The 26,946-nt window shown below is 45.0% G+C and overlaps 1 protein-coding gene across 2 annotated transcripts in view; it reads left to right on the top strand.

Annotated features, from left to right (window-relative positions):
* The first annotated feature begins 4,386 nt into the window (after positions 1-4,386).
* The window catches only part of SHISAL1 (shisa like 1), a 671,920-nt gene continuing 649,360 nt past the window's right edge, over positions 4,387-26,946 (top strand). The window contains exon 1 of one of the 2 annotated variants that reach the window (XM_078673855.1): positions 4,387-5,552. The gene's annotated coding sequence lies outside the window, so the exon portion shown is untranslated. The remainder of the gene's footprint in view (positions 5,553-26,946) is intronic. The other variant, XM_078673854.1, reaches the window with a different exon arrangement.

Raw genomic sequence — 26,946 nt, forward strand, 5'->3', positions numbered from 1 at the left:
TACCTCTCCTTCACCACCTTCGTCCACTATCCCTCCTACTCAACTGTCCACCATTCCAGTTCTCTTAGGAATAAGCAGACTCCCCCTTCCTCCGACCTCCCCTAGACCACCCCAACAACTTAGACCGATCCCCCATTGCCCCCCTCCAAATCGCCCGACCCCACTCCCCTCTGTTGCATGCTGATTAATTGCTGATCCGCCTCCTGCCACGCTACTGAGATTGCTGAAACCATTCTTAGTGAAAACATCGACATTGCATTCCCAACTGATACCTGGCTCACATCCCACTCCACTTCCATCCTCTACTTGCTTATCCCCCTGGTTACTCTATCATTAAAAAAGATAGAATCGAACAAACAGGAGGAGGACTTGCCATAATTTTAAAAATTGAACTTAACATCTCGCTCGTTCATTTACAAGACCCTTCATCCTTTGAATACCTTTGCGCTGATCTCATTATGCCTGACTCCCCTACCACCAGGTTGCACACTATCTACCATCCCCCTGGAAATAACATCCCCTTTACGGAAGAGTTGACTGATCTTATTATACAATCATCACTCTCACATTCTAAAAATCTCTTCCTCTGTGACTACAATATCCATTGGAACAAAAGTGATGATCCTGCTGTCATCATATTTAATGATACCATGGACATCACCAATATGACCCAACTCTGCCATTCTCCCACCCATAACAAAGGTGCCACCCTTGATGCTATTATGACTAGCAACGATCTGGCCTCCCTCTCAAATATACTTCCGGTAGACTGGTCTGACCACTACCTTATCCTCTTCACCATGAATAGCTCCATGACTCGCCCCGCCCCCATCAGCTCTTTACCTAAGAAATCCACACGCAACCTTCACCTTATTCCTCCTGGTGAATTGGAATCCACAATTAAGGCCCACTTACTTCTCCCCCCTCTCTCTGACAGCACCACCGACCTCACTAACCATTATAACAATTCTATTCTTGAAGCCCTCGACCAAATTGCTCCAATCAAACTCAAACAACAAAAAAGCAACCCTCCTAAGTCTTGGTTCAATTCTGAACTTAATAACAAAAGACGGACCCTTAGACATTCTGAACGGGTTTGGAGGAATCATCTAACCGTTGACAATCTGGCTCTCCTTAGAATTGCTAGAGCCCAGTACAAAAAACATAGCTTTAATGAGAAAGCCTTCTTTCTACGATCAGAACTTGATCAGGCCAGAAACCGCCCTAGAGAACTCTTTAACATTGTTAATAAACAAACCTCCACTGGCCCTCCTAAAATATTAGCCTCTATTGACAGATGTGAAGAAATTGCCAGTTTCTTTACGAACAAAATCAACAAGATTGAACTATCCTCCTCTTCCCTCCCACTCTCACTACAACCTACCCCCATCCTATACACCCTCCCCAACACTCTTAACTCTCCTCCGTCCACTTTTTCCATACCTCTCGATCCTTCTCATCCCCTCCCTGCTCTCCCCCAACAAGATACCTTTCCGAAAATAAGCCCCCCTGCTAAAAACAATGCGTCATGGAGTGATTTTAGTCCAGTATCAGAATCTATGATCACTAATATCATTGCCAAACTAAAACCTTCCTCCCACTCCAAAGATCCTCTTCCCGCCCCTTTGGTGCAAGAACTTACATTTATCATTGCCCCTATATGGACCAAAATCATCAACTCCTCTCTTTCCACTGGCTGTGTCCCCACCTCCCTTCAGCTTGGTCAAATCTCACCCATTCTCAAAAACACCACTGCTGACCCCAATGACCTTAACAACCTCCGCCCCATCTCTAACCTTCCATTCCTCTCTAAAGCCCTCAAAAAATGTGTCCTATTGCAATTAGAGAAACATATCGCCTCCTTCAAACTCCTTGATGTTTTCCAATCCGGCTTTAGAAAGGGATGCAGTACAGAAACTGCTATGCTTAATATCACTGACGACATTCCTCGCTCCCTAGACAAAGGGGAATCCTCATTACTAAGCCTCCTCGACCTCTCAGCTGCATTTGATACCGTCCACCACCCCACCCTTCTCAACACTCTCAAAGACCGGTTCGGCTTAGATGGCAACGTATTCAAATGGTTCTCCTCATTCCTTCAAAACAGATCACAGCAAATTAAGCTCAGCCACTTTCTCTCTAAACCTCAACCTGTCTCACTCGGCGTCCCTCAAGGATCCATCCTCTCCCCAACCCTATTCAATCTGTTCATGGAACCACTCACCCTCATCCTTAAACAAGCTAATATCAGTTACCACCTCTATGCCGATGACACCCAATTATATTACAAGATCAAATCCCATAAAGACATTCTCTACCTCAATGAGACCTTGACCAGAATTCAAACCTGGTTCCATCGGAACCATCTCAAACTGAACCCGAATAAAACTGAAATCATCCTTTTCTCCCCCAAAAACAACTCCCTTCCCATTCAACTCTGGATAAATGACATCAAAGCTCTTAACTGCCCACTCTCCACCTCTAATTCTGTCAAATCCCTAGGCATCAGTATCGACCAGAATCTAAATCTTATCCCCCACATTATAAATGCATCCAAAAGTGCGCTTTTCACCCTTCGCCACCTTAAGAAACTTAAACCATTTATTCCAGCAGACGATTTCAAACTTGTTGTCCAATCGCTTGTCCTTTCCAGGATTGACTATGGCAACGCCACTTTGGCTGGCACCCCTAAAATCCATCTTGCACCGATTAAATCTGTCCTCAATCTAGCTGCGAGACTCGTCTCTGATTGTAAAAAATGTTATCATATCTCCCCCGTCCTCAAAAATCTCAATTGGCTCCCAATAGAAGGCAGATCCACCTACAAGATTGCCTGCATCACTCACAAAGCTCTTCACCAAAACACCCCTTCTTACCTTACAACTAAACTGCACAAAGCAGGTTGCTCCAGGTCCCTGAGGAGCACAAACTCCCTTGTCTTGATCCCACCCAGACTCAAATGTCAAAAGACCCAATCCCGTGCGTTCTCTGGTAACGCTCCTACAATTTAAAACTCTCTCCCTAAGGATCTTCGCTGCAACCCCTCTTACCCTCTCTTCAAAAAGGAACTCAAAGTACTTCTTCTCAACAAGTATTGGGGTATCTAATGTTTACTGACTCTGAACATGTTCACTCCTTTCTCTTCCCTTGTCCACTCCTCTTCCCACCCCCTCTCAATCCCTTCATTTTCTCACTCCCCCTCTCTCTCCTAACTTTTAATATTCATTTTCCACTTAATTTTATCTCGGTGTTTCTTTGCCCCCTTAGCCCTGTTGAACGCATTATCATACTGTAACTCTTTTTCGCTTAATTGTTAATTATATCTCATTATGTTCACCATCCTTGTAAAGCGTTCTGATACTCTTGGGTCCAGTAGCGGTATATAAAACCTTTGAAATAAATAACTCCAAGCTAGTTTCCACCTGTCGAGTTGGCACAGTCCCACAGATACAAGATGTATTTGCGCCCGCCAGAACTACCACACAAGTGTAGCACGCTAGTGGGCATCGGTAAAAGGTTTGTGTGATGAAGTGTTGGCGCCAGGCTGTGAATATTAAGGGAGTGTTTTAGGTCGAATGTACGTAGAAGAAATAAGGAGGGGGTGATTGTGTCTGCTGTAAATAGTAAGAGATGCTTTATAAATAAGTATAAAGTCAATTGCTGTGAACGTGTGTTTCGGGATAAAACCTGTATGTTGAAAGTGATGTGGCATGCCATGGGATTTATTACAGAAGCAGTGTTGGTGGAGTCCACTTGAACAACTGATAGTGCGGGCAGACAGCCTGTGGGAAGGGTGGTTACTTGTTTAGGTGTTTGCAGAAGGTCTGAAGGCAAGGGCAATTATGGCATGAGGTTATTTTTCCTATATGAAGGAAGATGTGTGGGGGGCAGAGGGATAAAAAAAAGAGACTCAGCCCCGAAACAATACAACTGTAGCCAGATATTTCCGAGTGGAGAGGACAGACGACAAAGGCGGCAGGGTGCCATCAAATGGTGGTAAAGAATTCACAGGGGTGAGGGAAAGTATTTTGTGGGTGCGAGGAAGTAGAGACGGGTGTGGGTGGTTTTGGAAGACGGGGCGGCACATTGTTAATTCATTGCCTGTTGTGGTGAGTGGGAAGACTGCCCTGCAGAAGTAGGTAGGGTAAGGTAGCAAGCAGTGTGAATCGTCCCTGCTGCAGCAAGAAAGTGTAGGAACGGTGCAGGAGGACAGATTTCGGCGGGGAGCGGGCACAAGAGTAGCTGAAAGCCTATCCCTGCAGAGGAGGGGAGGTGGCACGGGGAGGGCAGAAGGCACGAGTCGAGAAGCGTCTCTGTGGCGGACCTCCTCACGCGCGCACACTAGCGCCGAGTTTGAGAAAGAAGCGGCGGACGCCGGAACTCCTCACTCATGGAAGGTGGTGGGGGAGGAACGGGCGGGCACACACCCCTCCTGACTGTGGGAACCGAGCGCGGCTAGGCACGCTGTGTCTGCTCTGTGCGTCTGTCCTTCTGGCAGCCTTTCTCTCTCTTCCTCTTCCTCGGGAGCTGCGCCTTGTCTCCACGCTGCAAGTGCCCGGCAGCGAGCACACGGGCGGCCCCTCCCGGCGCGCACAGATGAATTATTCATCACTATAGCTGGAGGAGGAACCGCGAACTTCACTAGCTCACTTTGAAGGACCCTGCTGCTTCAGTGTGCTACAGGGAACACACCTGTCAGTGCTGTCTGTGACGTGGAAGGAGCGGGGAGAGAGTTCCGTCGCGTGTGTGTGAGGAGAGATCTAACGGGTGGAGATACAGGACTTCGGAGAGATCCGCCCCTCATCACGGCGGTGGAGGCACCTGCAGCCGCGGAGGAGAGAGTCGTCGCGAGCTGTGAGGAGATTTCACCCTATCCATGTGGGGGCACCTGCCTGCTGGCTAGGCGAGCCGGGCACAGAGTGTCAGACCCGACCCTTCAGATGTAAGAGACTTTAGTTCTTCTGGTTGGAGAAATTCATCTTATTGTGGGAAACACTGACTCGCTGCGGAGTGACCCGACGTTTCTAGCGCGGGGGCGTCCTCTTTGCGCTTGAAGTCGGCATGTTTTTCGTGGTGGGAACGAACCCTGCTCGCTGGGTGAAGTGACAGGTTTGCTGGTAAGGTGGGGCGCGACTTTTGGTTGTGTGGATCAGCATTACTTTTTTTTGGGCAGCAATATGATTTGTCCAGTGGAAGGATGTGTCTCTTGATCTGGAGGATCGAACTCCCGTAGTGCGAGGGACACAGACCCTGTCTGGGAGGAGCTCCCCCCTCAATGTGGAGTGGCACGGCTCTCGTGGTGTGCTGGGCCTGGTGCACCTGCTGCGCAGGGGTATTACTTTTTGGGAAACAATCTAAATCTCTTTTCTATGGATTCTCTTCCTCCGCCCGGTGCACGGATTTGACTCGAGGTGTGGAGGGACCGGTCTTACCTGGCGTGGAGGGACCGGCCTCACCTGGCGTGGAGGGGAGCTGCTGCCGGGCTGGCCGGCGATGTTTTCACTGAGCGAGCTGGAGCCGTGGAAGAGGAACCACCCGGTACATAGTCTCAGGTGAGCCGCGTGTTTCTAATGACGGCACGTCACGGCGAGCGTCCACGCGCGCACTTTCACACATCCTCTCCCAGGGGGACATTTCAGGGACACACATTCGCATCCAGTACAGTCTTGTATTATGTGCGATTCCGGTACGGCTCCAAAGTTACCGGCTTTTAGAAAGTCAGTAACTTCTAATGTTGATGATTTTTAAGAATTGACGTGTCTTGTGGAAGAATATCACGTTGCAGACCATAGCCACCATAAAACTTTTTTAAGTTGTATACAGGTGGCGGTGAGAGTAATGCTTCTAGTTCTCCTCGTGGGTGGGCAGCTTTAGGACACAAAACAAAATGGGCATTATACAAACATAGACGCAGGACTACAATGTTTAACGGACCGAGGAGCATTGAAAGACTTGCAGAAAGCCAGGGCTGCCGACCTTGGAACTCGTAAACTAGATTCTAGTATCGGCGTCGACTGAACATCCTGTAATTTGAAGTACATTACTTACTGCCGAAAAAACACATGCGACCTTTGTTACTGCTGCTCGTGTAAATGCCTTCGGGCCAAGCTTTCGCTATATAAAACTACAAACAGAATACAAAACAATCAGAAAACACAGACACTGTGGGTCATAAAATCATTACGCACACACACAATATTCTGAAATACATTGTTCAGTGATCACGACAACTGACCAGGCATGCACGCAATTTAGTGAAATTTGCAGGGACAGACGGTGACACCCCCGGGCGCCTGGTCACCCTATGCTACGCAGGCAGTAAATGTGAGTGAAGCGGTTCCTCTCAAAGGAGCCGCCTGCCACCCTAGCTCATGTGGAGAATTACACCCCCTGCTAGCACACACTGACCCCAAACACTGGAAAGTGAACCACTGACTGCAAACACTAACAAGCATTTGCATTGCAATAGGTCTCGGATTTACGTGGGTTTAAGCTATTGCCATTGTAAACGGCAATGCCTTTTATTTATGCTTCAAAATCAAAAATAATAATAAAAGGCATTGCCATTTACAATGTTGATATCTCAAACTCGCGTAAATGCGAGACTTATTGCATTGCAAATGCTTGTTTCCCTTTCTGTTTACCTATTTAGTCCCCTCCGCAAATTCCTGTCCACGCGAAGGAACCAACAGGGACAAGCCCCCGTGAAAAGCATCCAGCAGTGTGGAGCAGCGTGGGACAGCTGTGTGGAGAGGAGGGGTGAGGGCGACACTGTTTGATTGCACAGGGCGGGCCACCTAAGAAGGGATACTAGGCAGCAATCTGCAGGATTTGAAAGTGGTGTTTGCTCCTTTTAGCCTTTCGTAGAAGGGAGAATTGCTGGTTGGCGCACGCCTTCACTCTCCCACCTGAAGCAGACACCTGACAAGTGTAACTGCGTGTAAAGTGCCCTAGGGGCACTGGCAGAAAGCACTAGAGGGTCAGTTTGGCTGAGAGAGGCTGTTAAAGTTCACCAGAAACGTGTCTGTTTTATTTTTTCCAACAAGAATATGCTAACTTCAGGATGATGCTGTTGAAAGTTACCAGTAAACCGGTGCCGCATAATGCACGGTACTCACCCTGTTTTGGAAGGCGTCACCCATTGTTGGCTCATTTTCACACCCCAGACACAGAGCACTATCATCCTTTTTGAAACTGCCCCCACCCTATACAAAGTATTCCTGTTTATTGATTTTAATGGGACCTTACTTGTTTCCCAACCTCCTCAGAGGCTTCAGAAGGTTGAGAGGTAAACTTGCCCGCATAATGCATGGTTCTCACCCATAAATGCGCGGTGTGAGGAAAACGGGATGGTGTGAAACATTGGAAGGAAGAGTAGTTGGGATGGGCGCATGGACTGTGGGTATGCCGTGGCAAGGAGACGCTGGCATAGGGAGTCTCTAGAGATTGGAGACTTGGACACCCTGCCGCCAAGATGTAGATTCCGGGACAGGCACAGGAAGATACAAGCACAGGGTCAGGGAGATACAGGCAGAGGGAGATATAGGGACAGCGAGATAAATGCACTGCGTCAGGGATACAATGGCAATAGGACAGAGATACACGGGCACTAGGAAAGGGAAACACAGAGAGAGGGATACAAGGACACGGGGACTGAGAGGCACAGGGACAGGGGGATGCAGGCATTGGGCCAGGAAGATAGAGACACTGGGGCAGAGAGATGCAGGCACTGGCGCAGGAATGAATGGGCAATAAAACAAGAGACATAGACACTGCGGACACTCACAGTCGCCCCCGCACAGGAATGAACTCTTCCCCGGGCGAGGAAGAGCGCTGCTTTTGGCAGTTACTGGAGCCTGGGAAAAGGGGTGTGAAAAATGCACAACCCGGGCAGTAGGAGGTACGGGGTCGCAGCACCTGCGCTGTACTTTAACATGGTTAAAGGTAAAGCGCGGGTGCTGCAATTGTTGTTTTCGTATAAACTTGGTGCACAGCCACCGAGGAAAAAAAAACAGAGACACTGTGAGAGTCCCAATACAGCCGGCGAGAAGGGGGGGGGGGGCACTGCGAGAGACGATTCCGACGCGCGCCTTCGGATTGGGCCGCGCGACGTCACGTGAGCTGTCTACGGTAGAAGCTCACGCGCGCGACCCGATCCGAAGGCGCGCGTCGGAATCCGCCGCCGCCATAGGGAATGCTGGGCGCGCGGCCAGCTCTTGTCTCCCCTTCGTCGCGTTTTTTTGCTGAAACGCCGACTATAGTTCTCTGGCGAGAACGCGCTTCGCGCATTACTAGCCCAGACCTAATATAAACTGATCCGAGGCACGAACTGTACACGCAGGAGTTTGAACCACACAAGCTGTGGCCGTGCGTACACATAAGCGAGCCACACTGATGCACTGACGGAGCAGATGGGCAGGTAATGCACTGATGCACTGACTGCACACACAGGAAACAGAACTACTGGCCACACATGCACATTACGAAGCTAGTCGCTAACCACCCACAGTTGTAAGTGAAATACTAGCCACCCGCAACTGGAAATGAAAACAATGAACATGCACATTGAGGAAATGAACCACTTAACGCAGCCAGAACTGAACCAATGAGGCAATGACTGAACATATGGGGAAGGCTGGGGGACCACTGACCGACTGACTTCCCATACGTAGGAGCGAACCACCGAGGCACTGATTGCACATCCAGGTAAGTGAACCACTGAACATAAAATGGGACGCGAACCACTGATGCACGGACTGGAAATACATCAGTTGCAGCACAGCAGGAAGAGAACAACTAAGGCACTACGTGCATACATAAGAAGACGGGCAGAGAGCCTTTGAGGCCCTTGTCACACACATAGGCAAGTGAGGCACTGAATGCACACGCAGGGAAATTAACCAGTGAGTCAGTAATGACGGGCTGGCAAGCAGCTCCCTGTGCATCACGATAATCGACCTTTGCTTTATCAAGGGGCCTGATGTTGTGGATCGATATACACCACCCTCAAAACTGTGCAGTTTTTGTTCCTCTGTAGGAGTGCTCACTGCCTTAGAAAAGGGCTTGATGACTTAAATGGATCCTTTAAGACTTAGTTTACCCATTGTGCAAGCTACTGGTTCGTTTTGAGCTTGTTGAGTGAGACACAAGCATTGTCAAGATACCTTTCGAAGAACTTGTTCACAACATTTGTATTCTTTATACTTTAGGATGAGAACTATGCTAGATTACCGTGACAAAGCAGAAGGTTCTGTGAAACTTGCACACTTTGTCACACTTTGTAATCTTCTATCAAAGGCAGCATAGAGCAGTGATAAAGTGGGCCGCACTTCAACTTGCCCAAGATGGCTCTTTGGCCTCTTTTTGACCATACTAACAACTTACAGTGGGCTTAGAGTCCACCTATTGCTTCCATTGGTTGGATTAATTGGCACTCTTATTTCCTTCTTATTCAATGGCTTTGTTTCCTCTTCTTCTGTTTATCTCTTCCCTGGAGAATATCCTTTCACAATGCACACGCCTACTGAATGGCAAAGCTGCTATTAGCGCCATGACACTTACGTGCCTCCACACATTGGGTCATGACAGAAGGTATTGGCAAATCCAGTGCTTAATTTGTAAAAGAATAAGTGCTGGGGCCAAAAGTTTCCTCAGAAGCTCTCATCTGGCGCTACTCAATGTTGGCATGCCGAATATCAAAGCTGCATACTCTTGATTCCACCTCATGCCTCTTTAATACACCACCAGACACTCCCTCCCACTTTATATCACTCTTGTAGATTCTATATAATCTTTTGCATATTTCTCTACTTCCTTCTTTCACCCCTTGCATTTTTTCTCTTGCTTGCTCTGGGTGAATGTGTGATGAGGAAAAATAACTTTAGGTCCCCAAAAATGATTGCCAATTGACCCCACCTGCAACCGCTGGCTGAAATTTAGCACTGGGCAAAGCCATTAGGCACCAAAGGTGAGACCTATTTGCTTTGCCAATGCTTGCTTTCCCCAGAGATGTTTTAAGGCATGGGCAAAGCGGGCATTGCCTAGGAGGCCCATTAGAATATGTGGACACTCGATAAGTCCTCTATATAGTTCCTTATCAACTTCTCCTACCGCTACCTTTATCCTTTATTGCCATGTGTCATCTTAAAGATTTGCTGTAGGGGAGAAGGGACAAAGCACATATTTAACATTGTTTTTTGCAATCCCGTTGATTAAAGTTTGTTAGGCATCATTCAGGCTTCAATTAGCAAAAACAAAATGGTAATAAAATTCGAAGTTGTTTCAAGTAGGGGCCCCGAAAAATATGCCTTGTCCAGGGTCTCAAAAATCCTTAAGATGACATTGTATTACTCTTTGCAACTGTATTTCTGGTTATGCCCCTATATATGTATCATATGTAGCAATAATTGTAAAGTTCGCTCCCAGCTGCTTCTCAATACTACCAAGGTAGTGACTTTGCACGTAGAGATCAAAATTGTTGCACTACTGACTGCATCCTCAGGTGTGGGAACCATGAAAGCACTAAATGCACACACAAATAAATGTACCACTGTCGACACAGACTGGGAAGTGGCACAGCAAGGCACCGCCTAACCACAACGTCAAGTGAATCGTTGTCCACACACACTTGGAAGTGTCATACTGAGGAAATGACTGTACACTCAGGAAAGTGAATACTTGACTGCACAAACCGGGCGGTGAACCACTGAGGTACTGGTTGTACACATGTGGAGGTGAACTATAAACAGCACACAGGAAAGTGAAACCTAGATTGCACACACTTGGATGTGACTCACTGACACGTAGACATGGATAACTGAACCAATGAGGCACTAACTTCACAAACGGTGTACATCTGAGGCAATGATTGCACATGCTGGGAAGCGAATTGTTGATGCACTGACTATTCACCGGGATATTGACCACCGGAACATGAGCTCCAAACACTGGGTGTGAGCCACTTTCCACCAACACTAGGATTTCAGTCATAGACTAACGCACATAAATGAGCACCTTACATACTCACCTGTGGCAGAGGTGACCTTTTTGTAAATTGATTCTACACCTGCATAATGGGATGTATTTACCTGCGCTCATATTAACAAGCATTGGTAATGCATGGGTTTTGTCTATGTAATGAATAAAGAGCTGTTTTCATCAATCATCGACCGGTAGAAGGAAAGAGCTCAGTGACAGATAATACAGGAGTAGAGAGGATGTATTGCAGCGGCCAAAGCTGCTGACTTGCGAGTGGGGGATCCCAGTTTGAATCTAGGAAGCGCTGTACAACATCCTGTGATTCTATGCAAATCACTTAATCTCTCCGGGTGATAAATTGTTATTTAAACATGCTGCAATAGGAAAAGGCTAAACTTTATGAAGATATAGTTCCATCAAAGTCGATGTTAACAGTGTTTCAGAGGTGGGAAACTGGTAAGAGAAGCAGACGAGGAAGAAGCATTGGTAAATGCAGGAACATTTGCTACAGTCGTTAGAAATTTGCATGCCTATATGAACACAAGAACCTACGCTGTGAAAATGAAGAAATGGTGTTGTGCCTGAACACATGCTGAATAGAACCCCTCCTACATACATGAAGGGAACAATTGATTGCAAATATCCAAAAATCCCGGTACTCTAGGCAGGTTTCAAAATTGCTTACTCTCACCCCTGAGGTGGAAAGCCGGGGGTTCTCTCTACTTTCCCTTTGCTCATGGACAGTCCCTGACGATAATTTGTGGATAATTTGTGGAGTGATAAATTTTAAAGACAGCAAATATTTTAACCTTGTAAAATATTTTAATAGCGCCTTTTTACCTCTGCATTTCGGTCCCCACGGGGCAAGATTTACGTTGCTCCGAGGTCCCTTGTCTCCATTCTAGACCGGTGCAGCCGAGGTTGAGGCTGACGCCGGCAGGCTTCGAGGGTCGCCATATTGGGGAAGGAGGAGGGCGGCGGTCCAGTCGTTGGACGCTTCCCGCCCGCCCGCCCAGACCAGGTATTTAATCCCGGTACTCTAGGCAGGTTTCAGAATTGCTTACTCTCACCCCTGAGGCGGAAAGCCGGGGGTTCTCTCTACTTTCCCTTTGCTCATGGGCAGTCCCTGACGATAATTTGTGGATAATTTGTGGAGTGATAAATTTTAAAGACAGCAAATATTTTAACCTTGTCAAATATTTTAATAGTGCATTTTTACCTCTGCATTTCGGTCCCCACGGGGCAAGATTTACGTTGCTCCGAGGCCCCTTGTCTCCATTCTAGACCGGTGCAGCCGAGGTTGAGGCTGACAGGCTTCGAGGGTCGCCATATTGGGGAAGGAGGAGGGCGGTCAAATTACAACCAGAATATGCTGGACTTCTCAGCAACTTCGAGATATACGCCCCGGTCTGGCCAAAGGCTGTTTTCACAGTCTTAATGTAGAGGAAACCAATAGCTGCAAAGTCTGCCATTATACGTGGCAGACTAGACCCCCCCCCCCAGAGAAGAGCACACCAGGCTCCTATGTGGGCCACTTAATACCAGATCTATGAGGAAGCACTGCCTGGATATTCATGACCTACTATTAGAAATGAAACTCGACTTATTGTTTCTTACAGAAACCTGGTTGGATTCTAACTCTGGCCCTGATATAGTGGCCTCACTCCCCACGGAATATAGCATAGCTCATCTGGATAGGACTGAGGGTAGGGGCGGGGGGATAGCTGTCATTTTTAAACAACCACTGACATGCCAACTTGAGCCCTTCCCCATAGCTGAAGGTGAGATAGGAGCCTTCACCATTAAAATGAACAAGGGGAATACGGTGAATGGCTTACTAATCTACCGTCCCCCGGGTCCTTCAACCCAGTTCACTACTCGCCTCATTGACAGTATTACAGAAACTGCCTTACGTAGAGATAAGTTCTTGCTCCTAGGTGATCTTAATATTCACCTAGATAATCCAGCTGATAAAGCAGTCAACGATTTCTACCACCAGCTTTCTTCCCTCCAACTATACACTGAATCCAAAGCCCCCACTCACTCAAAAGGCCACTTATTGGATCCAATATTTGCCAACTGGGATGGTGTAAATATACATTCTCCTATCCCTGTGGTCTGGTCCGACCATTTTGTTGTTCCATTCACACTATCTATTCCAGCTGCTAATACACCTAAACCACTAAATATCTTAGTCGGAAATGGACTACTTTTTCTCAAGAGAAATTTGAGTCGGCCCTTACTATAGGTGGCAGACCAGGGGGGGAAGATGCGGACACTGCTTCAGACAGACTGGATGAGCGTATTACTATGGCCTTGAACGACACCGCTCCAATCTGTCAAAAGTCACCCCATAGTAGATTGCACTAATCGGCCCCTTGGTTTACTGAAGAACTCCGCTTAGTGAAAGCTGAATGTAAGAAATTAGAACGTCAATGGAGAGTTGCCTATCTAGAGCAAGCCAAACTGAAATATAAAACCAGAAGCAGGGAATATCACACTCTCATTAGACGCGCCAAAACTAAGCACTTTTCAGACAGGATTGGAGAAGCCCAAAATTCCACCAAGGAGCTATTTAAAATCTACAAGGAAATTTCCATGTATAGCTCCTCTTCTGATCCTTCACTTAGCTCAGTTGAATCTTGCAAACGTATTGCTACCTACTTCTCCGACAAAGTGGCCAATATCTACTCTACCTTTGCAGGGGGAAAGGGCAAGGCAACTGAGTTTAGGGAATCTCCTAACTTAGGTGCAGGCACAGATAGTTTGTGCAATTTTGTGATCCCCTCATCTAATGAGTTGCAGCGGATTTGTCGCTCGATTAAATCCGGGTCCCCTTATGACCCAGCATCACCGAAACTTCTCGGCCAAAGCATCGAAACCTTAGAACCTTTTATTAGAGATGTTCTTGACATCTCCTTCAAAACTTGCACGGTACCCAAAAAATGGAAGCAAGCAATTGTTCTCCCGCTCCAAAAAAAAAACCAAACCTTAGCTGGGACAGGCTGGACAACCTGAGACCCATCTCCCTTCTTCCCTATATGGCCAAGGTGGCAGAAAAGGTGGTCAACTCTCAAATTATGACCTTTGTGGATGAATCCAATCTTCTCCACCCTACGCAGTTCGGATTCCGCCCTCGTCACTCGACAGAGTCTGCACTGCTTATGGCCACCGAGACTGTCAGACAAGGAGTTGATGAGGGTCAAACTATGGCACTCATCTTGCTTGACCTCAGTGCCGCCTTTGACACTGTAGCACATTCCATCTTGCTACAGTGTCTCAACAAGGGAGGAATTAATGGGAAGGCACTTAGATGGCTACAATCTTTTATGATGGAAAGAGGCTTCCAGGTCAGACAGGGTGAATGCTACTCCAAGCAATTCCATCTCGATCAAGGAGTTCCCCAGGGCTCTGCTCTTAGCCCCACCCTGTTTAACTTGTATGCATATCCTGTAGCCACGATTGTGGAGAAATACGATATCCAACTCGTATCCTATGCTGACGACACGCAGCTGGCCATCTCCCTATCAGCCGCCAACTTCAGTGCCTGCATGCAGGAGCTAGCCTCCTGGATGTCTAACAACTGCCTGAAGTTGAACGGCTCCAAGACTGAGGTGCTCGTGGTGGGGAGTGGCCCGTCTGTGTGGTCCTCAGCATGGTGGCCAAATTGCTTGGGCCCTACACCTATGCCAGTACAACAGGCCAAAAATCTAGGGGTTCTATTTGATTCCGAGCTATCATTTACGCCACAGATCAACCGGGTTGTGGGAATGTGTTTTGGAGTACTTAAAACCCTACGCAGGGTCCTTGATATGCTCCCTGTTGGAGACAGACATACAGACCCTTGTACATGCCTTAGTAACTTCGAGACTAGATTATGCAAATCTACTGTACCTGGGTAGTACGGTCAGCAGCATCAATCGTCTCCAGGTGCTGCAGAATGCAGCGGCCAGGCTGGTGCTAAGGCTTCCGAGACGCACCTCTTCCAAAGCAGCCTTAAAATCTCTCCATTGGCTACCGGTCTGTGAAAGGATCAAATATAAAGCCCTCTGTGTTTGCCATCGGATCCTGGGAGGCAGGGCACCCGTCCCTTTGAATGGTCTCATTACCCCCTACAGACCAGAGCGGACGCTTAGATCCTCCGACACTGGCCTGGTCAATGTTCCCAAAATCCGCAGAGCCCGCATGGGCGGAAGATCATTCCGTTTTCTTGCGGCCAAGAATTGGAACTCACTACCGACCGAACTACGTCTGGAACCCTCCGAGTCCAAATTCCGAAGAGCCCTCAAAACACACCTATTTCGCCTAGCACTGCCCTAGCTCCTCTTCCCTCAATCCCCTTTACTCATTAAGCAATCCAGCGCAGGGACACGCCGGTAAGCGTAACTAAGCGCTTTATTTAATTCCTAAATAAATAAATAAACATCTATTTGTACAAAACTCCACTCAAACACTCATTAAAGCAGCCCTTTACTGCACATATATCCAATGGGACTTCTGCCCTCTCACGTTTGAAGAAACCTCTGCATCAAGACATTGTATAAAGAACCGCTGCTTGCGGAGAGGAACCAAAATTATCATAGCCAATATATCGAGCTTTTATATTGTGAAGTGTATTAGGTGCGGCACTAGCAAGGACCTTGTCTGGGCCTTGGAACCTTTAAAACCAGCATCAGTGTCAAGAGGATGTGGCCTAACAGCTAGAGCAGTCAACCTCTTAGTTGGGGAACCGGGTTTGAGTCTCAACATCCTGTGAATCTGGACTAATCCCATAATCTCTCTGTGCCTATCAAAAAAATGAATGTATTGTGTACATCTGTAACCGGTACTCATGTAAAGCTCTCTGATATCTTCGAGTCAAGTTTGCGCTGTATAAATATCCCCCCTCCCACTTCCCCAAAGTGACTGACTGGACAACCAGGGATTAAGGAAGTGATGTGTGTGCATATATCTATTGGGTGAACCTACCCAAAATGGAACGGAGTGCTGTACATGGTCAATGACACACTTTAGGTCTGTGGGAACAGGGGAGGAGTCTGGGTTGTGGGTGTTTAATGCATTTCAAGGTAGTGCTCTTTACAGAGGTGAGCCTTCAACTCTTTCCTAAACAGTAACAGAGTTGTGGCAGTCTTGATGGATACAGGGATGTTTGTTGGAGATCCTGGATACCAGATGGAAAAGGTCTGTTCCCTTGTTTTTCTTTTACTCTTATTAGTCTGCAGTATGATAGTGTCCTTACTGTCAGTTTATGAAGGACCATCAGAGTTGGTGATATTGTCTGCAAGTTAAGTGGGGGTGGTTCTTGTGATAGCTCCGTAAATGATGTAGCTGGTTTTGAAGATGGTGCAGGCTGTCAAGGGAGGCAATGAAGGTCATCATGATGGGAGTGATGTGATCATATTTCTCAGACTCTAGATTAGAGGTACTGTGACCTGAACAATGCCCGAAGGGGTGCCGGTGTGGAGTCTGAGAGGCAGTAGAGTAAGGCAATGCCACCATCCAGATGAGAGTGTATGAGAGCTTGAGCAGCAGTTCTTAAGTCACTGTTTGGAATAAAAAGTTTGACTTTCTTTAGAAGAGAGAGGTCATACTAGGGCACCTTTGTGTGGCAATATGTTCCTTGACGGTGAGGTTGGTGCCCAGGGTGAATGCAAATAGCTTGGCATTCAGTGAGAGGTGGGTTCAAAACACTTGAGGGTCATGTCATTGAGTGAGGTTTGTACTGTATCTTGTTTGTTGTTCTTGGCAAATAGCAGAAATTATGTCTTGGTTGAGTAGAGCTTCAAGTAGGTGCTGGACATCAAAACCTGGATGATGTGCAATCGGTGTTTAAGGCATTGGATGTCTGAAGCAGAGGAGACAAGTACAATTGTTTATTATCAGTATGTTGGTAAATGTTGATGCTGTGAGCAGAACACCAAATGACTCCATGTAATGTATGAAGGGAAGCATATCCATGAAAAGATTGACATTGACAGGAACAGGTAAGTAAGACTTGAAATTGCTACAATACTGTAGTGTGGAAGGAAAACTCTTTCCAGTTCCATTTTGAATTCGGCCTGATTAAAAGTCTTGATCTGCACAGGTTGAAGGCTCGAGTTGATCATAAAAATCAATCATTACAGCACCCCTGTCCCTGCCTGGAGATCTCGCTGGGCCTTTGAAAGAGAAGAATCAGATAACATACAGTCATCCAGTTATGGAAATATTGATAAACCTCCCAATTGAAGATACCCGACGACTGGGGCTAGTACTTTTTGTAAATATTCGCAGAGATGTTGCTAGACCAGAGGGAAGAGCTTGAAGCTGTAGATCAGAAGTCTTCAAACTGGGGGGCATCCCCACTGGGGGGCCGTGGATGGAATCCCAGGGGGGCACAAATGCATCTGCAGGTGCATGTAAATGAAGATGGCCTGGAAGTGCAGTGATGTTTATTTGCCATATTTCCAGGCTGTCTTCATCTATTCTCGAGTACAGTGATGGCGGGGGTCAGTACATGTTACGTGAAAGGGAAGGTGCACCAGAGCATAGTCATTAAGCTCCAAGTTTATCCAAAATATCTTTATTGTCGTTGAAGTTAAAATTTGGACATCAGCCAACACGTTTCGTTCCACAGCTGGAACTTCATCAGGGCTAGGCTATTTCAATCCAGGCACAATCCGCCTGTGTACTTTAAACAAGGTTCTCTTAGGCCATATAAGCTAGAAGATATCCTACGATCTCAATAATAATTACAGTGTGCATGCAAATTCTACAGCTTTGATCAGTAAATGTGCTGGCAGGGTCCAAGAGGTTGCTTAGAAAGAAAAAAAGTGTTTTGCATTTTTACTTTCATATAAGAGGGTAAAAAATAATGCACCATCAGCTTAGCAATAGGTCTCGCGAGGAGTTGGCCTAACGGCTAGGGCGCTCGACCTCGGACCTGGGGATCTGAGTTCGAGTCTCGGTAACGACGCCAAAACCTCCTGTGATTCTGGGCAAATCACTTAATCTCCCCGTGCCTAAAATGAAAGTGTAAATGTAACGTAACTGGAAAATATGTAAAGCGCTCTGATACCTGATTCGGTTCGGGTCTAGTTCGCGCTATATAAAACTCTGCAAAAAAAAAAAAAAAAAAAAAAAAAAGTTAAAGCTACTGGCGCCACGAATTGTAATGTTTGTTATTTATTTTTGGGGGTTTGTAGTGGAATGATTATTTAACTAAATAAGTGCACGCAATACTATTTTATTAGAATTACTTCTGGCATTAAGGAGGTGGAGGGAATGAAGACAGGAAGAGGAGGAAGGCTGACAAAGGTTTAGGTGGAAAAATGTGAGGCGTGAGTTAGAATAGTAAGATGAATTGAACCTGCTATGGATGGAAAAGGCAAATAGAAAATTGCAAGAGGTTATGGAAATCAGAAATGTGAGATGATCGGGAAGGTATGTCAGATGTACACTAGGAGGGCAACAGGGGAATAAATGAAAGAATGTGGGGAACATGCAGATAGATTTCCATGCAGCATACTCCACTACATGTGTGTTTCTCATAGCGAACAACTACAATAAATTATCTTTAATCGTTAGTTTCAATGTCACCACATTGTTAGTTGGCTTGTTAAAGTTGCAGACATCAAAATATTTTGTTTTCTTTTCTTGGTGGTATTGTTTCAGTGGGGACACTTTGCAAATTTTGTATTATGTTCCGTGAATCGAGTGTTCTATGTGTCTGTAATTGTGCACTAAGGAAATTGATACATTTTCTCAGAAGCACATATAGAGGATATATTTGTAACTCAATGTGGACAGCATTAATTGCATGTGTTGGCTAATTAGCTCTTTTAATTTTTTTTTAATGGTACCTAGGAGTGCCATTGTTGTTGGAGTGCCAGTACCTACTGAGGCACACGTATTGTAAAGATGGTTTATTTAGCTCTGTGATTGTTTGTGGGGGGGACCTACTCTCTGCATGCAGCCATATCCCTCAATCTATACATAGAGTTTTGAAGGGAGGCCAACCCTCAAAACATTTTATTTAGAGGGGCTCAAAGCAAAAACGTTTGAAGACCTCTGCTGTAGATGATGGTCCCCCACAGCAAATCAAAAGGAAGGCATGGCTGTCCGGATGAATCGGGACCTGGAAATGAGTATCTTGAGAGATACATTAGAAAATGTCCTTCTGTAATCAAAGGAATGGTTGACTGTATGGATATCATGCAGAACCTTTCTACTAGGACATATTTGTTCAAAGTTTTTAAGTCCAGTATAGTCCAATATCTGCAGAGTACTTTGTGCACTTAAAAAAAAGAATAGAAAAGGACCTTTTCCCTTTTGATATTCCGGTACAGGGATCAATGCTCCTTTCTCCAGAAGTGCTGGGACTCCTAGTAGCGTGGCCAGTTTCCTTACATCGCCTTTGGTAAGGAACTAGGCACAAATTGCCGTTTTGGAGGAGTCTGACAAAACAGAATGACGTACCCCTGGTTGATTATATTTATGAAGCAAGTGTCAGAAATGCACCTCCCTCCCCTAAATCGTGGGCAAATTGATTGAGTCTCGCCCCAACCTTGGCATTGTCAGATTTGTGATTGTCCTTTATCTTGTTGGGGTAGGAGGGGGTTGACTGGTTGGAATTTTTCAGCAAACGCAGTGCCCGACCCTAGGCTCGGCCATAAAAGGGACATTTGTCTCCTGCCCTCTAAGGCAGTTGTTTTGAAATGAAGGATTTCCCCCTGAAAACAGCTTGGAATGTTTGAAGATCTTTTTATTGTCCGCTGCTTTCTAAACCATGGTATCTAATTCCTCACCAAAGAGTTTTGAACCTGAAAAAGGCAGCTTTTCTGTTGGAGACCTCTGAGAGTGGGTCATGCTTCCAGAATTTCATTCACAATTGCCTTCCTGCAGTGGCTGCTGCAGCCAAAGCTGAAGCTGGACATAGTCCATTGAAAGAGACATCGGACAGACATTTTTAAATAAGCTCCATTAAAATAAAATTTGCAGTAGGGTCTCCATTCTCTTGTGGACAATAATGGAGGAGCTGGAAGTCCTTAAGGAAGACTTGAGTTGCGTAGGCAGAGTAGGTATTAGCTTGAATAGCAAAGTTTGATGCTGCAAATGATATTTAAAGGGTTGATTCACTTTTCCATCGACCACACCAAGGAGGAAGCTGAGCCCATTGAGGCTCGAATAGTGTTGACGTTTGGCGTTTGTGGAAAGTTTGTAGCAAAATCCTCTAGGCAGAATCTTTTTTAAAATGATTCACGGAATCGACATCTTGTCGGTGTCCTTCCACTCTTTATGGAGAATCTTTATTTTATTACATCATGCAAGAGAGCTCATAGAGCTGTTTTGTACTGTATTGGTAATAGAAACCTGCTTCCCATTGGGATTTGTTGTCAAAGCCAAGTATTTCTCTGATCTGTATAAGCAGATCGCAAAATTGTCTGCCTTGAACATACTCCACCCCATCAGTCTCCTTCTCATCATCTTGATCTTTCCTTAATTGTTATGCCTGAGGCTCCACCAAGGTTGAATAAACTGTCCCTTGTACCATGGATTCAAGTCTGCTCTGGAAATTTTTAAAACCTCTTCATCATCATGCCATGGTTCATAAAAATTCTGCTTAGAGGGAGCTGTGCCACTCTCTTTGCTGGTAAAGGAAGCGTCACCGCACCCAGTTAGCGCTCGTAACGCTGCTGCTCCAATAACTAGGATGCGCTAAAAGCATTGTTTCTTAAATAGGGGATTTTCTCTTGAAGGCTCACTATCACAAAGATGCAGCGCTCTTTGCCTCTCCATACTTGCCACACACACATATCCACCTGACGCAAGGCTGTTATGTCGTATTTGCTTGTTCCGACTCCCAATATGACTGACCATTGACACTACTAGAGCTCCCCAGCCCAGCAAATGGACGGGGAGCACGCCAGTTGTTAGAAGAATTGCACATACAATGGTATGCCGATATTGACACCGCGCTAGTGTGTGATTTAAAATCTCTCCTCTGATGGTTCTATTTATGTTGACTTGACTGAGATGACAAGGGCGTTGTCAATAATAAAACAATTTATTCTTTTTCTTCGTGAAGCCTATTTGGCCACACAATAGGGACCAAGAATCAGTAAAAGAAGTTAAGGAAGTTTATTTCCAATTAATAGTCAATCCAATATACATGCATGTCAAGATAATGCTAGAAAGAAACAAGATTACAGCTGGCAAGCTGAAATATCGCAATTGGTTCAGTCTCAGTTGAATAAGATACAAATTATTCACAACCACAGTAATACAGGAACTAAAGAATTAGAACCAGGTGTTCCTTAAAGAAATTCCAGTTCTCTCTCCTAAACATGAATACATTCTATAGTCATCTAATTAAGGTTCTAAGTTTAGAATAAGGTTGGTTTCTAGAGTGGAGTCTCAAGGAAATTAAAAAATGTGAGAAGGTGCCAGCATGGTGAAGACTCCAGTAGGAGTCTTCCAAAATGGGAATAATTGTTTAGCCTAAAGCTTCACACTTGCGAGATTAAAGGAAGTAGAGAGGTTTGTACCCCTCAAAGTCTAAGAAAATCTGCCTTAATTCCTAACAGTGTGAATATTAATTAAAGCATGCAAAAACATCAGTATGAGTCGTAGCTCTTTCCCACCACTCCAGGAACAAAATATTTCAATCCTCAGGTTGTGCGTTGCAGCATTACCAGAATTTCCCATCCATAGAACTTGGACAGTTAATGCAACCTTGAACATGCCTCCATTCCTGATACACAATGAATAGGAAGCTTCAACTCTTCAATAGGTCTACATTTTTCCTGCCAGGATTTCTCTTATCAGACCTTTCTATTAAGAAACTAATACAAACAACAATACTGCTTTCTCTAACTAAGGAAACCTTGAGAACATACCTGAGAAAGAAAGAATACGCTATCCGAGCAAAATACATTTCAAAAGCAAGGCCTTTTGTCAGGCTAAATTTAAATGAGCATTTAACGTGCATTTCGTTTATATGGTTACATGTGCACACGTGTAAATTCTAATAAACTGCAAAATATGAGCAAAAGAATACATGTTTACTTATGTAAATAGAACTTGAAGTATACATGTAAAATATAAGTAAAGATTACCTGATTCATTGTTATATTGAACATTAGTGCTCACGTTTATAAATCTCTAAGTTCTACAGTTAATACATTTCAGTAGCACATTTAAATGTGTCACACATTAATATTATTAAGGCACACAGTAAATATAATGTAGGGTGAACATCTATAATTGTACTTCTGTGACGTGTAAGGGTGAAGCCTATGTTACACTGCTCCAATATTATTTTATAAGAAAACAAAATAACTACAAATCAAAGATCACACCATACCTGCATGCACTTAGATCTGTCCTGTGGAGACAGAAAACACAGAAGGTTGGGTGGGGAATGAACAGTGTTCTACTCCGTTTGATGAGGGGGTGATGTATACACACAAGTATCCCCATTCAGAAAAATAAACCAAAAGACTGCAAAAGAAATAAAAAATCAGGATCATAGAATGATATAAAATAGCTAAAATAGATAGAGTATGGATAGACCAATAACCCATTTCTTTTTGAGCATATACCAACAAGCAAGTCAGCAAAAACAAAAAGAAAATATTGTGCCAACCCTTTCCATTATGTTAGGTGGGAGTCTGAAGCTAGTTGCATGTGTATCTTTGAAGTAGTACATTCACAAATGCCGTTTGCTTGTATATTTGAGACTGATTGATGTGTGCTACTGTCTTTTTTCTGAAAGCTTACTTATGCTACAAGAATGCCCGAGCAAAGCTTTTAATGTTTTATTGATAGTCATCAACAGGCATAGAACAGAATCAACACCGCACACTTACAGCAATATGCACTGTGGCATGTTGAATAGCTTCATACACTCTTTTGAAGAGGCAGAACTGTAAACCGTCACATTCTGTGACATTCAATGCACATGTAGTACCAATTCAATAGTTTACCCCAATTATTTCTACTAACCAACTGTGTCAAAGCTAGACAGGTACCTTCTGCCTCTACACAAAGAAACTATATAATCTGTAAGCATGCAGACAGCTCAGGAAATCACTGCAAACTTCAAAAACCGTATCCCAACCAATGCACACTTCTGGTAGCTCAAACACCCCACTAGAGGCTTCAGAAAGCTCACAGGCCACTTGACTCTTCAGTACACACACCACATGCACATTTCTCAAAAAACAACTGCAATTTTCAGACACAGTATCTCACAGAACCTTCTACAAACATCACATTGCTCAGAAAACCCAGAAAAAATGTCAGAGCCACACTAAGTTCACTGCAAAACAAAGATAGCTTGCTGTGATGAAGATGGCCAAACTCAAGATAGTTGAGGTTTAAACAATAGCTTAATGAAGTTCATCAGGTTACAAGAAACATCCCAGCCACCACCTCAGCCAGACACCAACTGACCGCAGTTTTAATTTCCCAGTACATCCTACATTCTCAGAATATTGATGTAAACGTTCTGCATACTAAGAAATACTACATGTTAATAATAAAGATGCAACTATAAAATGATATCACACATCCTCCCTCTTGTTTTTTTAATGTAAAATGCGAAAAGGAGAACAAAAATAAAACAAAGCGACTAAAGAAACAAGAATAAAATATTCAATGACTGACGTGTTATACATAGTTCTTCAAATATTTAGGTGGGAACAACAACTTGTTTACTTCTTCTAGGTTCACCCTCTTCACTCATGTCTGTATGGTTGATGTCACCAATAGAATTCTGGTGTACAGCCGCAACCGTACTCAAGTTCCATATATATACGGTTGTCGTTAAGTTTTGTAGAGTTCGGAAACAGCAACCTTAAATGGAGAGGAAAATGTAGTTGTCCTACGTCTGTCGGGAAGTTGTACTCTCATCATATCACCCACGTTCACATTAGTGTGGTGAGTTGCATAGCTTTTGTTAAAGTTTTGTTTTCTTCTCTAAATCCTCTCTCACTTTACATTCCTCTACTCATCTTTGTCTAGTGACACTCTCATGGATTTACGCTTCATCCAAAATGGATTAATTACCGTATTAGGCTTCCTGCTTCTAAATAAGTCAAAGGGCCTCTAAATAAGTCAAAGGGCACGTTAACTGTGACAGAAGGAGGCATCAAAAGATAAATCTTCACCATCTCAAGAATCTCTTTTCTCCAATCGTTTTGAGTTTTTGCGATCTGAATAGGTTCTTTTAATACGTTGTTAAATCTCTCTACCATGAGATTGGTTTTGGGATGGTAGAGCGAATTTTTCTCCCTCTTTGGAACAACTAACTGTACCCCTTCATCTGTTAAGATATAATCTTGAAGTCCTTCTTTGCTAAAAATGTCTTTTAGGAATCCAGTCACACAGCCAGTTTCTATATTCTGTCTGAGGGGTATCTATGGCCAGCGCAAGAACACATCAGTTAGTTCCAACACATAAGATTGGCCTGCTTTGCCTGTGACTGTGCCCAAAATGCCCAAAGCTACCTCTTGCCAAACTCTATCCGTGGCGTCTCTCACTAGCATAGGCTGTACCCTTGTTTCTCAAACAGTATTACTTAAACTTTACTAAATACACAACTCTCTCTACCCAAGCATCAATTCCAGGCCATCAGAAATGTAATCTGATTCTTTCCTTAGATTTTGAAATTCCCAGGTGTCTGTAGTGACCCAGCCAAAAGAGCTTCACTATGATTTTACTGGGAGGCACTAATTTAGTGCCTCTCCACAACAAATCCTCACGCTCAGACAATTAGTCTCTCACATTCCAATACTTTAGTCCGACCTCACTCAACACCTCCCTTTGAGTTCCAACCCTAACTGATCAACCTAGCTACTTCTTGTGACACCAGATCCTCTCTCAATAGTGACCTCCACTCACCCTCACTGATGGTGTACTCACACACCTTGAATTCCCCCAAGTCCCATGGGTCATCCTCCGTTTCATTTTCATTCTGTTCTGAAACCAAACGTGACAAACAATCCGCCACTTTGTTTCCGTCCCTGGGATGTACTACACATTCAAATTATAATTTTGTAGAGCTGCAACCCATTTACAAATTCTGATAGAAAGAGCATCCAAATTAGTTTTACAAAATACATCATGGAGGGGCTTATGGTCAGTCCTCACAACAAAATCCATTCCCAACAGGAATTTCTTCAATTTCTTAATAGACCAATTAATTCAATAGCGCTGCTCTCTCAATAACAGAATATCTATTTTCAGGGCCAACCAGAGCCCTGGAAATGAACACGATGGTCTTCTCCTCACCCCCTTTACATGCTTAAGTACTGCGCTTAACCCTTTTGAGCTAGTGGCAGTAACCAAAAGGGAACATACCATGGTGTCCAAACTGCAATGAAGGGGCATTGCATAGGGCATTTTTTACATCTTGAAATTTAATATTGCATTGTGAAGACCATGCAAACCTCACTCCCTTTTCTAGTAGTGCTCTTAAACTGTGTGTTCGGCTGGTAAAGCATGGTAACAATTGATTATAGCACTCTGCTATTCCCAGTAATGTTACTAGATTGTCCTAACTATCCGGAACAGGCAATGGATTTTACTTACTGTGTTCTTTGGTTGAACTCCCCCTTTAGTCAGCCTATGTCCCAAATAATCTATTTCAGATTTGTTAAGTTTATATTTGGTTTCTCTTAGTGTAAGGCCTCTCGATCTGAACCTTTCTAGGACTAATCTTAACCTACTATTGTGTTCGTCCTGGGCATCCCTCGGCACGAACACATCAGCCAACATCTACAAAGACTCCACTGTTTCTCCGTGAAGAAAAGAGTCACCTTCAAAATCCACCCCCATGCCTGCAAATGCCTACACAACACCGGACCCAAATACCTCAACCACAGAATCAACTTCCACGTACCCAAAAGAAACCTCCGATCCTCCAACTTCTCACTAGCTGATACCCCGCGCATCCACAGAGCCAGGGAAGGTGGAAGATCCTTCTCTCACATTGCGGCCTAGACCTGGAACGAGCTCCCGGGAGACATCTGATGCGCCCCCTCCCTGAGCACCTTCAGGAAAACCCTCAAGACCTGGCTCTTCTGTTAAGAAGTTCTGCAGACTCCCCCCAGCGCCTTGAGGCCCTCACTGGTGGGTAGCGCGCCTACAATCCCCTAATTGATTGATCCTTGTGTTGAGCCATAAATCAACACGTCATCTTGGTAAATCTTTACCTCATCTTTATTCTTCAAAGCATCCTCCATCACCCTTTGGAAGACCGAGGCAGCATAATTAAGTCCAAAGGGCATTCTGGTGACTTGAACAATCCAAACGGTGATGAATGATGTCTGATCCATAGAGTTATAGTCTAATTTAATCTGGAGGTACGCCGCTTTGAGGTCCAAGATAGAGAAAACAACAGCACCTTCCAGCTGGGCAAGCATCTGGGATGTTGGGAAGGGGATACCTGTCTACAACCACTGCCCTGTTCAATCTCCTCAAGCCCATACACAATCTTACTTCTGAAGACTTGCAAGCGAGTACCACAGGAGCAAGCTTTTCAGTTGATTCAGTTTTTACAGTGGAGAAGTGTGGCTCAATGGTTAGAGCGGCAGACCCTGATGCAGAGGTCTAGCCCGGGACCAGGGTTCAATGCCCCGCCTCGGCGGGTCTTGGGCTCAAAATTCCACGGACCTGATAATTCTTGCCTCGGTGCCTATTCCAATCATGGAGTCCCACTCTGCAACTCTGGGCAATAGCTTGCTTAATCTCCACAACCGCCCCCACAACGCCAAGGATGCCTGGCCTCCACCTTGGGGGTGACTAGGAGTGGACACCTCACAGGGAAAGCCAGGATGGGTTCCACAGCGGTATTCGTACAAGCGCCTTGAGACCCTTGCGGGTGAGTAGTGCGCTATACAAGTATCAATTTACATTTACATTTACAATCTTTATCTAACTTGTTAATCTCAGTGAGCATGGTTTGTTTCAATGCTAATGGTACAC

Source organism: Lissotriton helveticus, chromosome 1_1 (assembly GCF_964261635.1).
Source record: "Lissotriton helveticus chromosome 1_1, aLisHel1.1, whole genome shotgun sequence".
Lineage (NCBI taxonomy): Eukaryota > Metazoa > Chordata > Amphibia > Caudata > Salamandridae > Lissotriton > Lissotriton helveticus.